The 12,520-nt window shown below is 45.3% G+C and overlaps 1 pseudogene; it reads left to right on the forward strand.

Annotated features, from left to right (window-relative positions):
- Positions 1 to 4,694: 4,694 nt before the first annotated feature.
- Positions 4,695 to 5,939, forward strand: LOC101425702 (poly(rC)-binding protein 2 pseudogene; annotated as a pseudogene).
- The last annotated feature ends 6,581 nt before the right edge of the window (positions 5,940 to 12,520 follow it).

Consider the following 12,520-nt stretch of genomic DNA (forward strand, 5'->3'; position numbering starts at 1 on the left):
GGTTGCGCGGTTCGGCTGACGGGGTCGCCCGGCGAAGCCGGCGACGAAGGGGTCGCCCGGAGAAGCAGGCGATGAACTGGGGACAAGGGAGGCCAGGCCCTTGTCGGGGGCTCTCAGGACTGGAGGGCGCACGGCAGAAGAACTACCGCGGAGACAAGGTAAACACGCAAGTCCACTTTACTGAGGGAGAGGCAACAGTTTTATAGGGGCTGGGGAAGGCTGATTGGTCGAAGCCACGCCCTGTTCTGATTGGTTGCCGGCGAAAGGTCAGTGGGCGGTACTGGACGGGGGAGGGGTGGTGGTTAGGGATTGGCTGTCGCTGTTGCTGGGGGAAGGGGCAGGGTTTAGGGATTGGTGGCTGCTGTTGCTGGGGTGGAGGGCAGACTTGAGTTTCCCGCCCACGCCTGGCTGTTGCTGCTGTCGGGGGAAGGGAAAAGGGCGGGCTGGATTTTTCCGCCCACACCTGGCTGTTGCTGCTGTCGGGGGAGGGGAAAAGGGCGGGCTGGATTTTTCCGCCCACACCTGGCTGTTGCTGCTGTCGGGGGAGGGGAAAAGGGCAGACTGGAATTTTCTGCCCTGCGCCTGCACAGGGAGAAAGAAGGCATGGTGTGGCGCCATCCGGGAGGAGGGGCGGCCGCGGAAGCATGGCTGCCGAGAAGGGGAGACCCGAGGGCACTCTGCGCCCATGCCGAGCTCCCTTCAGGGGTGGCGGTGAGTCCGACCAGCCACCCTATTATGGGGGCAGCGGCTTGGCCTACCGCGGCCGCTCCCCCGCCAGGCCAGCAAACCACGCTTCAGCCCGAGGGGTGACCGCATTTCCCCCTTCTTTTCAAATAAGGACCAGGATGGCAGCTGCAACAAGTAGCCGAGGCCCAAGAGGCAGTAAGCAATGAGGGAAGTGGGGCTCAAGAGGGAGGTGAGTATGACGGGGATATAAATGTACAATTTAGGGGGCGGTATCTTGCCATTGCAAGCAAGGGTGGCCAATGTCCAATTCTTGTTGATCTCGGCGGCTATAAGATCCATCTGTTGTTAAAAGTCCAGGATGACAGCGCGTTGCAGGTAGTTGATCTCTCCTTGGCAGCGAAGACATTGTAGGAGAGGATTACTTTTTCCTGCCAGAGGCTTACTGTCCAATTAAAAGGCTGATGGCTGGGGTTGGTGAGTGCAATGGGGAGTGTGAGGAAAAGAAGGGTGATGGTTTTGGACAAGAGGAGGCTTGGTGAAGTCATTATGGGAGGAAGATAAGGAGTAAAGCATAAAAGAGGATAATAAACAGAAAGGCGATGGAGAGTAGAATTCGTTGGCCGAGGTTCCAATCTTCTGGTGCGGTAGCAGCTAGACAGACGGTGGAAAATATTATCAAGAAAGCAAAGGTTATGAGAAAGAAATAGAGTATTAAAGGCTGTGGGGGAAGTGAGAAGATCATTTAGAGGATAGGGTTGAGAATGGTATGTTTAAGACAGAAGCTTTGTGGTTTGTAGGAGACTGCTTTATAAACGAAGGAGAATGAGGGCAGTAAATATAGTAACGATAGATAGGAAGATGACAGTGAGGAGGAGTCTTTGTTTAAGGTTTCAATCGTCCGGCGCAACAGTGGCTAGGCCGATAGCGAGGGGTGTTGCTAAGTAGACAATGGCTGCAAAGACAAAATCATCCTCTGTTTCCTTAAGAATAACTTTTCTTTAAATACTTAGTAGCATGCAATATTAGAAACCGTTTCCTAAAAGCAAGTTGGCAGGGGAGCTTGGTTGCTGTTAATCTTTCCTGTTATAAAATTACCTTTTATTATTATTATCATCAATTCAGTTTTATATATATATATTTAAGAATGACCTTTTGGAATTAGCCATTCAATACCTTAATGTAAACTATTGAAGATAAATTTTATCTTTACAGAACACATTCCCTTACGTAAAGTTATCACAATACCTTTTACACTTGCCGCATGCAAATTAAATTTCAAGAGTTTATGAAAAATTAGCCATCTTACTTTAGGACAAAATACGTCTTTTTGCAAAACTTATTACATTTCCGTTAGCATTTTTACAAACTTTTAACCTTTTTAATATTCATATAAGTTTTACATTCTTTATATTATCCTGTGAAGAAAAATAAGTTATTCATTTTAATCTAGGCAAGAACAACTTTTTATGAAGACGTACAGTTAATTTTGTTAATTAAGACTTACAATTTTTTTTTAATTGTAGATATCTTATTAACATTTAAACTTATGTATTAATATAATAAACTTAAGTATTAATATAAGCGCTTATTTAATTTTTGGCCATTTGAATAGAGCTCTTTTAAAGATTTCTAGTAATTTATATTTACCATCCGGAGGTATCACAATATACGTTGACATTGAACGAACAGACAGACAAACACAGAACAATTACAACACATTAACAGAAATATATAATTTATTTACAGTTGACTCATAATTCTTACTTTCTTGGTATAGCTGCTTTTAAATCTTTTTTTATATAGCATATCATAGATTATACCCTTCAAGATTTCTTGTGGACTTCATGTTGCCTGTAATAAGCCAGGAGGGAATCTTTTACCTTCCTGCTCCACAGCAGAAGTGACCCTATCTATAAGGCGAGTATAGGTGTCCGGGTCCCAAAGCTGACACGTGGTAAGCCACGGATTAAAGGGGAGAAGAAGGTCCCAATATACTTGAAGCTGTTTGAAAGAGATCTTACACCGGTGAGTGTCTAGGAGACCGGTGAGGGCCCGAACTTGTGGGGCTTGCTTAGCAGATAGGATGTTACCCATTGCTAATGGCCTTTTGGAGCCGATAAGAAAAGGGGCCCTTACCTTGAGAGCGCGGCGATGGGAGCCGAGGTGCGCGGTGAGACGAGGGGTCGGAGCCGGTGGGGCTCCGACGGTGGTCGCGGGCCAAGAGAAGGCCCCGACGAGGGGAGGGCGGGACGACGAGCAGTGGAGCAAGGCAAAGGGGAGCAAGCGTGGAGGGGAGGAGGCAGAGGTGAAGGCAGGGGTGGAGGTGCTCAGGCACGCGCTCCTGAGAGTTTTATTGGCGCCTCTTAATCATAGCGGGTCGGTATAAGCCCCCGACATGGAAGGAGAAAGCCATCCAGCGATTCTCCCAGACCGCCGTGGATCATATGAGGTCACCAAGGTTCAGGAGCAGCAATGCAGAGCGAAAAGATAGGGGTGAGAAGAGAGGAGAGCGTAGGGCTATGGTAGGATTACTTCAGACGTGCAAGCGCGCGCTCCCGAGAAATCCAAGGCTCCTCTTAATCATAGCGGGTCGGTATAAGCCCCCGACATGGAAGGAGAAAGCCATCCAGCGATTCTCCCAGACCGCCGTGGATCGTATGAGGTAGCCAAGGCTCAGGTAGCAGCAATGTTGCACGAGAGAAGTCCCAAGGTGAGAAGAGAGGAGGGGGTAGGGCTGTGGTAGGATTACTTCAGACGTGCAAGCGCGCGCTCCCGAGAAATCCAAGGCTCCTCTTAATCATAGCGGGTCGGTATAAGCCCCCGACATGGAAGGAGAAAGCCATCCAGCGATTCTCCCAGACCGCCGTGGATCGTATGAGGTAGCCAAGGCTCAGGTAGCAGCAATGTTGCACGAGAGAAGTCCCAAGGTGAGAAGAGAGGAGGGGGGGGCTGCCAGGTTATGGAGTGAGGCTGTGGTGGGGTTGCCTTGCCCCACGTTGGGCGCCAACTGCGGCGGCTTGCTCAGTCGGTAGAGGTGGGGTCTGGCTGCGGACGAGGGGTCGGTCCAGCTCTGGACAAGGGGTTGGTCCCACTTGGGACGAGGGGTCGGTCCGGCAGCAGACGAGGGATCGGTCTCACAAGGGGTTGCGCGGTTCGGCTGACGGGGTCGCCCGGCGAAGCCGGCGACGAAGGGGTCGCCCGGAGAAGCAGGCGACGAACTGGGGACAAGGGAGGCCAGGCCCTTGTCGGGGGCTCTCAGGACTGGAGGGCGCACGGCAGAAGAACTACCGCGGAGACAAGGTAAACACGCAAGTCCACTTTACTGAGGGAGAGGCAACAGTTTTATAGGGGCTGGGGAAGGCTGATTGGTCGAAGCCACGCCCTGTTCTGATTGGTTGCCGGCGAAAGGTCAGTGGGCGGTACTGGACGGGGGAGGGGTGGTGGTTAGGGATTGGCTGTCGCTGTTGCTGGGGGAAGGGGCAGGGTTTAGGGATTGGTGGCTGCTGTTGCTGGGGTGGAGGGCAGACTTGAGTTTCCCGCCCACGCCTGGCTGTTGCTGCTGTCGGGGGAAGGGAAAAGGGCGGGCTGGATTTTTCCGCCCACACCTGGCTGTTGCTGCTGTCGGGGGAGGGGAAAAGGGCGGGCTGGATTTTTCCGCCCACACCTGGCTGTTGCTGCTGTCGGGGGAGGGGAAAAGGGCAGACTGGAATTTTCTGCCCTGCGCCTGCACAGGGAGAAAGAAGGCATGGTGTGGCGCCATCCGGGAGGAGGGGCGGCCGCGGAAGCATGGCTGCCGAGAAGGGGAGACCCGAGGGCACTCTGCGCCCATGCCGAGCTCCCTTCAGGGGTGGCGGTGAGTCCGACCAGCCACCCTATTATGGGGGCAGCGGCTTGGCCTACCGCGGCCGCTCCCCCGCCAGGCCAGCAAACCACGCTTCAGCCCGAGGGGTGACCGCACCTTTTCCCCACAGCTGCCTTGCGCTTGCAGTGACCAAAGACTTGACCACTCTAAGTCCAGCTCCCCAGAACACTGCTCGACATGGACACCAGTGTGATTGAAGGTGGATTAAATGTCACTCTCACCATTTGGCTACTTATGCATGGAAAGGAAGTTGGCAGTATCATCGGAAAGAAAGGAGAATCAGTTAAGATGCGGGAGGAAAGTGATGGGCACATCAACATCTAAGAAGGTAATTGTCCTGAGAGAATTATCACTTGGGCTGGGCTCACTAATGCCACCTTTAAAGCCTTTGTTATGATCATTGGCAAACTGGAAGAGGACTACAGCAGCTCTATGACTAATAGCACAGCTGCCAGTAGACCCCCAGTCACCCTGAGGCTGCTGGTCCATGCTAGTCAATGTGGCTCTCTCATTGGGAAAGGTGGTTGCAAGATCAAGGAAATACGAGAGTACAGCGGCTCAGGGCCAGGTGGCAGGGGATATGCACCCCAACTCAACTGAGCGGGTCATCACTATCGCTGGCATTCCTCAGTCCATCACTGAGTGTGTCAAACAGATCTGCGTGGTCATGTTGGAGTCCCCCCCAAGGGTTTGATCATCCCGTACCGGCCCAAGCCCTCCAGTTCTCCGGTCATCTTTGCAGGTAATCAGGACAGATGCAGCACAGGCAGCGACGGTGTGAGCTTTCCCCACACTACCCTGTCCATGTGCCTCAACCCTGACCTGGAGGGACCACCTCTAGAGGCCTATACCATTCAAGGACAGTATGCCATTCCACAGCCAGATTTGAAGCTGCATCAGTTGGCGATGCAACAGTCTCATTTTCCTACAACGCACGGCAACTCTGGATTCAGTGCAGGTTTGAATGCATCTGCTCAGACTACTTCTCATGAACTCACCATTCCAAATGATTTGATTGGCTGCAAAGTCGGGCATCAAGGCTCCAAAATCAATGAGATCTGTCAGATGTCTGGGGCGCAGATCAAAATTGTGAACCCAGTGTAAGGATCTACTGATAGGCAGGTTACCATCACTGGATCTGCTGCCAGCATCAGTCTGGCTCAGTATCTAATCAATGTCAGGCTTTCCTCGGAGACGGGTGGCATGGGGAGCAGCTAGAACAAGGCAGATTCATCCATAATCCCTTTCTGCTGTTCACCACCACCCATGAGCCATCTGTGTGGTTTCTGAACAGTCAGCGATTGCACGTTTTAAATAGTTTGTAAATTTTCAGTTTCTACACACTTTATCATCCACTCGTGATTTTTTAATTAAAGCATTTTAATTCCTTTCTCTGCTCAGCTGTTAATGCTGAGATCCATATTTAATTTTATAAGCTTCTCCATTTTTTGTTTTGTGGTTTTTTTTTTTGGCTCACGAATTTTTTTTCTTGTTTGTCATGGAAATGTAAGAGCAGAATATTAACACATTTCAGTTTAGTTCTGTAATGTAAGGAATTTTTTTTTTAATTAAAAGATGGACTGGAACTTTTTCTTTGTGAATAGAAAAAAAAAAGCACTTGCAACAAAAGAAAAATGGGTAAATTGACTTCACTGAAACTGCAAACTTTTATGCATAAAATGACATTATCAAGAAAGTGAAAGGACAGCCTGCAGAATGGGAGAAAATATTTGGAAACCATATATCTGATAAGCGTTTATATCTAGAATATATAAAGAACTCCTGAAACTCAACAACAAAAACAAACAACTCAATTTAAAAATGAGTAAAGGACTTTTTTTCATTTTCTAGCTGCTAAAACAAATACCATACAATGCGTTCACTTAAGCAAAGGGAATTTATTGGCTGTGATTTTGAGGCTAGGAAAAATCCAAAATTGAGCATCAGCAAGGTAATGTTTTCCCTCAGAAGAATGTGGGATTCTGGGGCTGACTGCCAGCCATCCTCGGTCCTTGGCTTTTCTGTCACATGGCAATGCACACGGCCACAGAGTCTTCTCCTTTCTCTTTTAGATTCCTTTGACTTCCAGCTTCTTGCTTCCGATAACCTTTTTCTGTCTTTAATTTCCTTTGCTTATAAAGACTTCAGCCATATTGGATTAAGGCCCATCCTCATTCAGTTTGGGCACACCTTAACTAATCATATCTTCTAAGGTCCTATTTACAAAAGGTTCAACCCACAGAACCAAGAGTTGGGACCTGAACATGCCATTTGTGGGGAACGTGATTCAATCCCCAATAGACTTCAATAGACATTTCTCCAGAGAAGATATATAAATGGCCAACAAGCACATGAAAAGATGCTCAACATCATTAGCCATTAGAGTAATGCAAATAAAAATCACAATGAAAAACACCTCAATACAAACTAGAATTGCTGTTATAAAAAAATAAAACATGAAAAATAACAAGTGTTGGTGAGGATGTAGAAAAATAGGAACCTTTATACATTGTTGATAGGAATGTAAAATAATGCAGCTGTTGTGGAAAACAGTTTGGCATTTCTTCAAAAAGTTAAACGAAGAATTACCATGTGACCTGATAATCACATTTCCAGGTATATACCCCAAAGAACTGAAAGCAGATACATTGATACCAATATTCAAAACAGCATTACTGTTCATAGAAGTATTAGTCACAATAGCCAAAAGGTGGAAGCAACACAAATGTCCGTGGATGGATAAATAAAATGTGATATATACATACAATGTAATATTATTCAGCCATAAAAAAGAATCAACTTTTGATACATACTACCACATGGGTGAACCTTGAAAGTATCATGTTGACTGAAATAAGACAGATACCAAAGGACAAATATTGTATGATTTTACATACACGAAATAACTAGAATATGCAAATTCATAGAAATAGAAAGTATCCAGGGGTGGGAGTTGGGGAGAATGGGGAGTTAATGCATAATGGGTGATAGAAAACTTTTGGTAATGGTTGATAGTGATGGCACAGCATTGTGAATGTAATTAATGCCACTGAACTATATACTTGAAAGTGGTTAAAAATGACAGACTTTATGTTGCATATGTATTACCACAATAATTTAAAAATAATAACCTTCCACCTAAAATTGTCCTAAAAATAACGTTTATTATTTTTTTTAATTGACATACTATTTTTCACACTAGATAAAAAATAATCAAAATATAACATGACAGGAGCAACAAAAGAGTATGTACAAAGTACTTAGGAAGCTGAGGAGGCATCAGTCACTATCAAAAACTCACTATAGGGGAAGCAGACGTGGCTCAACTGATAGAGTGACCGCCTACCATATGGAGGGTCCAGGGTTCAATCCCTAGGCCCTCCGGACCCGTGTGTTGAGCTGGCCCATGCACAGAGCAGCTGCACTCAAGGAGTGCCATGCCACACAGGAGTGCACCCCCCAAGGAGAGCTGCCCCACATCAAAAAGCATAGCTGGCCCAGGAGTGGCACCACACACATGGAGAGCTGACGCAGCAAGATGACACAACAAAAAAGAGACAGTTTCCCAGTGATGCAAGCAGACACAGAAGAACACATAGCAAGTGGACACAGAAAGCAGACAACTGGGGGGGGGGGTGGTGAGGGGAGAGAAAATTAAAAACTAATCTTAAAAAAAAAAAACAGACTTTAGCTGATACTTCTCTGAGGAAATGAAATTTGAGACAGTTCCTGAAAGAAGTCTTTTTTTCTTTTGGTGTTCAAAAAAAAAAAAAGAGGAAATAAAAAGACTCATGTCAACATCAAAGACATTCTGCAGAGAGAACGTGAAAAGACAGCCTACAGAATGGGAGAAAATAATTGCAAATCATGTATCTGATTAATATTCAGAATATATAAAGAACCCCTACAATTCAGTAACATAAGATAAGCAACCTGGAAGAGGATTGTGGGAAAATGGCAGAGTAAGAAGCTCTGGGAATCAGTCCCTCCACTAATACAACTACTGAACGAACTGCCTATACCAACTATTTTGAAACTCCAGAGTTTAGTGGAATACTGTGCAGCACCCAGGGAAGAGTGGGAGAAGAGGTTGGTAAACTGTGATAAATTCAAGTGAGTTCTCCCTCCTTGCCGCAGCTACCATCCCCCTTCCCCACCTTCCAGGCGGGCAGCAGTGGGGACTGGAGCTTGGGCTCCTAGGGAGGCTTGCTGGTGCCAGGGTGGTACAAGAGACCCCCCCCAACAAACTCTGAGGGTGGTGGTTCAGGGGAGAGGGGTCTAATTATGGATCACTACTTTCTTGTTTCCTATGAAAATTTCTTTAATTTTTATTTTTTTGGAAATAAATTTTTCATTTTATTTTCATGATACAAAAATGTGAAATACCTAAGAATGATCTATCTGAAGCAGATCTATTGAAGTAGAGTCACAAAGTTGTGTTACTGTTATTTGTTTCAACAGAAAGTCTAGTATGTGTTGTAGATTTGTCATTTGTCATGATTTCATACACACATGCACATGTGCCCACATGTGACCCTTTACTCTCAGGCTGTGACCCACACAAACACAAAAAAAGATAAGAAGAAAAGCCAGCCAGGCTAAAACACTGAAGAGTGAACATAGCACAACATGTAAGAACAGAAGTTAACTCTGATGTTCCCCATGAGAAACACACATCTTAAGAAAAAGAACTCTAAATAAATATGCCCCAAAGGCCCAGGCATATGTTAAACTCCTTAGTGGGTTAACATCAGTAGACATTTTTCTATTGGGAAAAACATGCTAGAGAAAGCTGAATATTTTCAGGCAGGTATGATAGGAAGCAAAGACATATAACAGATTTCTCCATTGTCAGACTATAATCACTCACTGTAACTGCCCAAAAATCTAAGCATGAAAAGATGAATGAGAACCTTTCTGAGCTGAAAAGAGTTCAACCCCAAATTCATGATCACAGCACCCAAGAATGTAAGCTCTTTTCGCATATTTTATAGCCAACATTCCACATCACGTGGGTTCTTAAACACGCTAATCCATGACAGCAAAATTTCACATGAGCAACAAATAACTAACTGGTTAATAGTACACACAATCATGACAGCCAAAAACTGTGGTGAGTGTTCAACAGACAGTTTATTTTATTAGACAGTTTAAATTAAAAAAGTAAAAGAGAAACATAAACACAAAAATAAAAACTGGGTTTCCAGGAAACATACTTGGTTTTAAACCTTCCCATACTTTTATTGAAGTAAATACAGTATGACTTCCAAATAGTGTTAGGGTGTTGGCTGGATCTTTCTTATCAACAGCACCAATGATTTGTTTCACTCAGTTCTTGGGTTACCATGTATTAGGAACTTCAAAGAGTTTGCAAGAGCTGCCGGAGACGCTTCCTGCCCCAGAAAGCTCTTTCTTCATTCTTTTAAATTTCTTAGTCTCTCTTCCTCTCCTTTGAGAGAGATTCTGCACAGGAATCTGTCTACTCAAGCTCTGTGTCAGAAACTACCCCCAATTCTCTGCTCCCATCCAGCTTCTGCTTGACTGGGACTCTTTCCTACCTTGCTGGTGCCTGTCAAACTCCTGGAGTGATAATAGTGATTCTGCAGAGTAGAGTCTGTAACTGCTTTTTCTCAACCACCTTCCAACTATTGCCTGCCCACTGTCTCTTGATCTACTGCTCAGGTTTTTTCCCCCTACGTTTTCAGCCTAGGTCTGGATCTGATAGTTTTCTGCATATCTTCTGGTATTGACAGATATTTGTACTTGACCAGGGTGGCTCAGAGAAACAACTGATGTGTGGTCACACGGAGACCATCAGAGTGCCACCCCCCACCCCCCCAGGTTAGCCTGATCACTATTTTAATTAGCTACTTCAGATTTCTGGGAGCCAACTCTAAAAGTGGCCATTGTTCCAAACACCCTCCAGCAAAGGCGACAAAGAAATCTTAAAGCCGTAACCTTGCTAAAACTACAGAAAACTGTTGAAGGGATACATTAACTGGCCAGTAGTGAAGCGCAGGAGAAACTCCTGGCAGCCTTGCTGGCCCCTCCCCCACCCCCTGCACAAATTGGAGTGCAGTCAGGATGTGCTGCCACTGTGGATTGCTGGTCCTGTTCCAGAGGGAGCACAGCGGCCCCTGTGCACAGACTGGGAAACGTGTGTCAGTGCAATTATCAGGTGGAAATCTGGAGAGACAGAGAAATGGAAATTGTCTCAGGCTCACCCTCTCAGAGTTTGTCCTGAGGGCAGAGAAGCAGCTTGTAGAGATCTGGGACTGTGAGAGAAACAATTAAGTGGAAGTAGTCTAGGGCAAAGGACTACCAGCGCTAAATCACTCAAGAGAACAAACCCGGAGGAGGAGAAAGTCTATTTCAACCTTTCACTTTCAATCTGTTTGCACCCTTGGGTCTAAGAAGGCATGCTACAGACAATATAAGGAAGGCTCATGATTTCTTAACCATTCTGTCAGTCTATGTCTTCTTTTTTTTTTCTCCTATGTCTTTTGATTGGGGAGTTTAATCCATTAACATTCAATATTATTACTGTAAAGGCATTACCTACTTCAACCATTTTATCTTTGGCTTTTATATGCCATACCTTATTTTTGTCCATCTTTTTCCTTTCTGGTTTCCTTTTTGATAGTCTTCACTTCTACACTCTCCTCCGAGCTGCTCTCTATTCTCTTTTCTTTTCTGGTTGTAGAACTCTTGTTAGTGTTTCCTGCAAAGCAGAATTCTTGTTTATGAACTCTCTTAGTTTCTGTTACCTATGAATATTTTAAACTCACCAGCATATTTGAAGGACAGTTTTGCTGGATAAAGAATTAGCTGGCAGTTTTTCTCTTTCAGTACCTTAATTATATCACATGGAGGCAGGCTAGTTTAGAGAATGAAAAGACGAATCTGGAACCTGACAGAAAAGCATGGCTGTGAAACGTGTGACTGTGAGAACCCTCCCTGAGGGAAGGACCCCACAAGATGGCTGTGCTGGAAGAACCTTGCGAGAATTCCCCATTGGAATGGGGTCAAGGAAAAGCCCCGGATATTCTCAAGGGGCCTTGCCATTGGGCCCCCCAGAGGAATTGATGGGTGGGTAACCAATCAAAACAGCAAACAGCTGGGACTCCTCCCCCAAACATTAACAAGGGCAGGGTAATTAATGGTTTAAAAAGCAAGCACAGAAGTTAAATCAACCCTTTTACCCTGTTACGCCCTTTCTCTCCCTGCCTGGACCAGCACACAAGTAGACCTGAGGACTTGGATTTGTAGTCTATAAATCAGCCTTTTTTTAACCTGTTGTTGCCTTTTTTTGTTCTGCCTGGACCAGCACACAAGTACACCTGGGAACTTGGAATCCGTAAATCAGCTCTTTTTAGCCTTTTTTCTTTCTGCCTGGACAAGCACACAAGTATACCTGGGGTGCATAATGTTATTTTCTCCCATTCCTCTTCTCTTGTTTTCGTAATAGACTATTGGCCTAACTAAACTGGCATGTTCTTAAATTCTTTTTTGTAACATAACCAAGAATCTAGAGAAAATCTGGCAACAATACCACTGTGTTCTCACCTTCATTGTTCCTGAGGAGAAATCCACACTCAGTCTCACTGGGCATCCCTTGTATGTGCTATTTCACTTTTCCTTTGCTGCTTTCAGAATTCTCTTTTTATCTTTGTGATTTGGCATTCTGAATATTATGTGTTTGGGAAAGGCCTATTTGAATTTATTCTAACTGTAGTCCACTGTCCTTCCTGGGCATGTATATCCATGTCTTTCACTAGAGTTGGGAAATTTTTGGCCATTATTTTTAAAATATTTTCTGCCCCCTTTTCCTTCTCTTCTCCCTCTGGAACTCCCAGGACACATATGCTGCTGTGCTTTATGCTGTCATTCAAATCCCTGAGCCCTGCTCATTTTTTCCATAAGTTTCTCTTTGTTCTTTTTTCAATTTCAATTCTTCTGTCCTCTACATTG

Source organism: Dasypus novemcinctus, chromosome 3 (genome assembly GCF_030445035.2).
Source record: "Dasypus novemcinctus isolate mDasNov1 chromosome 3, mDasNov1.1.hap2, whole genome shotgun sequence".
NCBI classification, from domain to species: domain Eukaryota; kingdom Metazoa; phylum Chordata; class Mammalia; order Cingulata; family Dasypodidae; genus Dasypus; species Dasypus novemcinctus.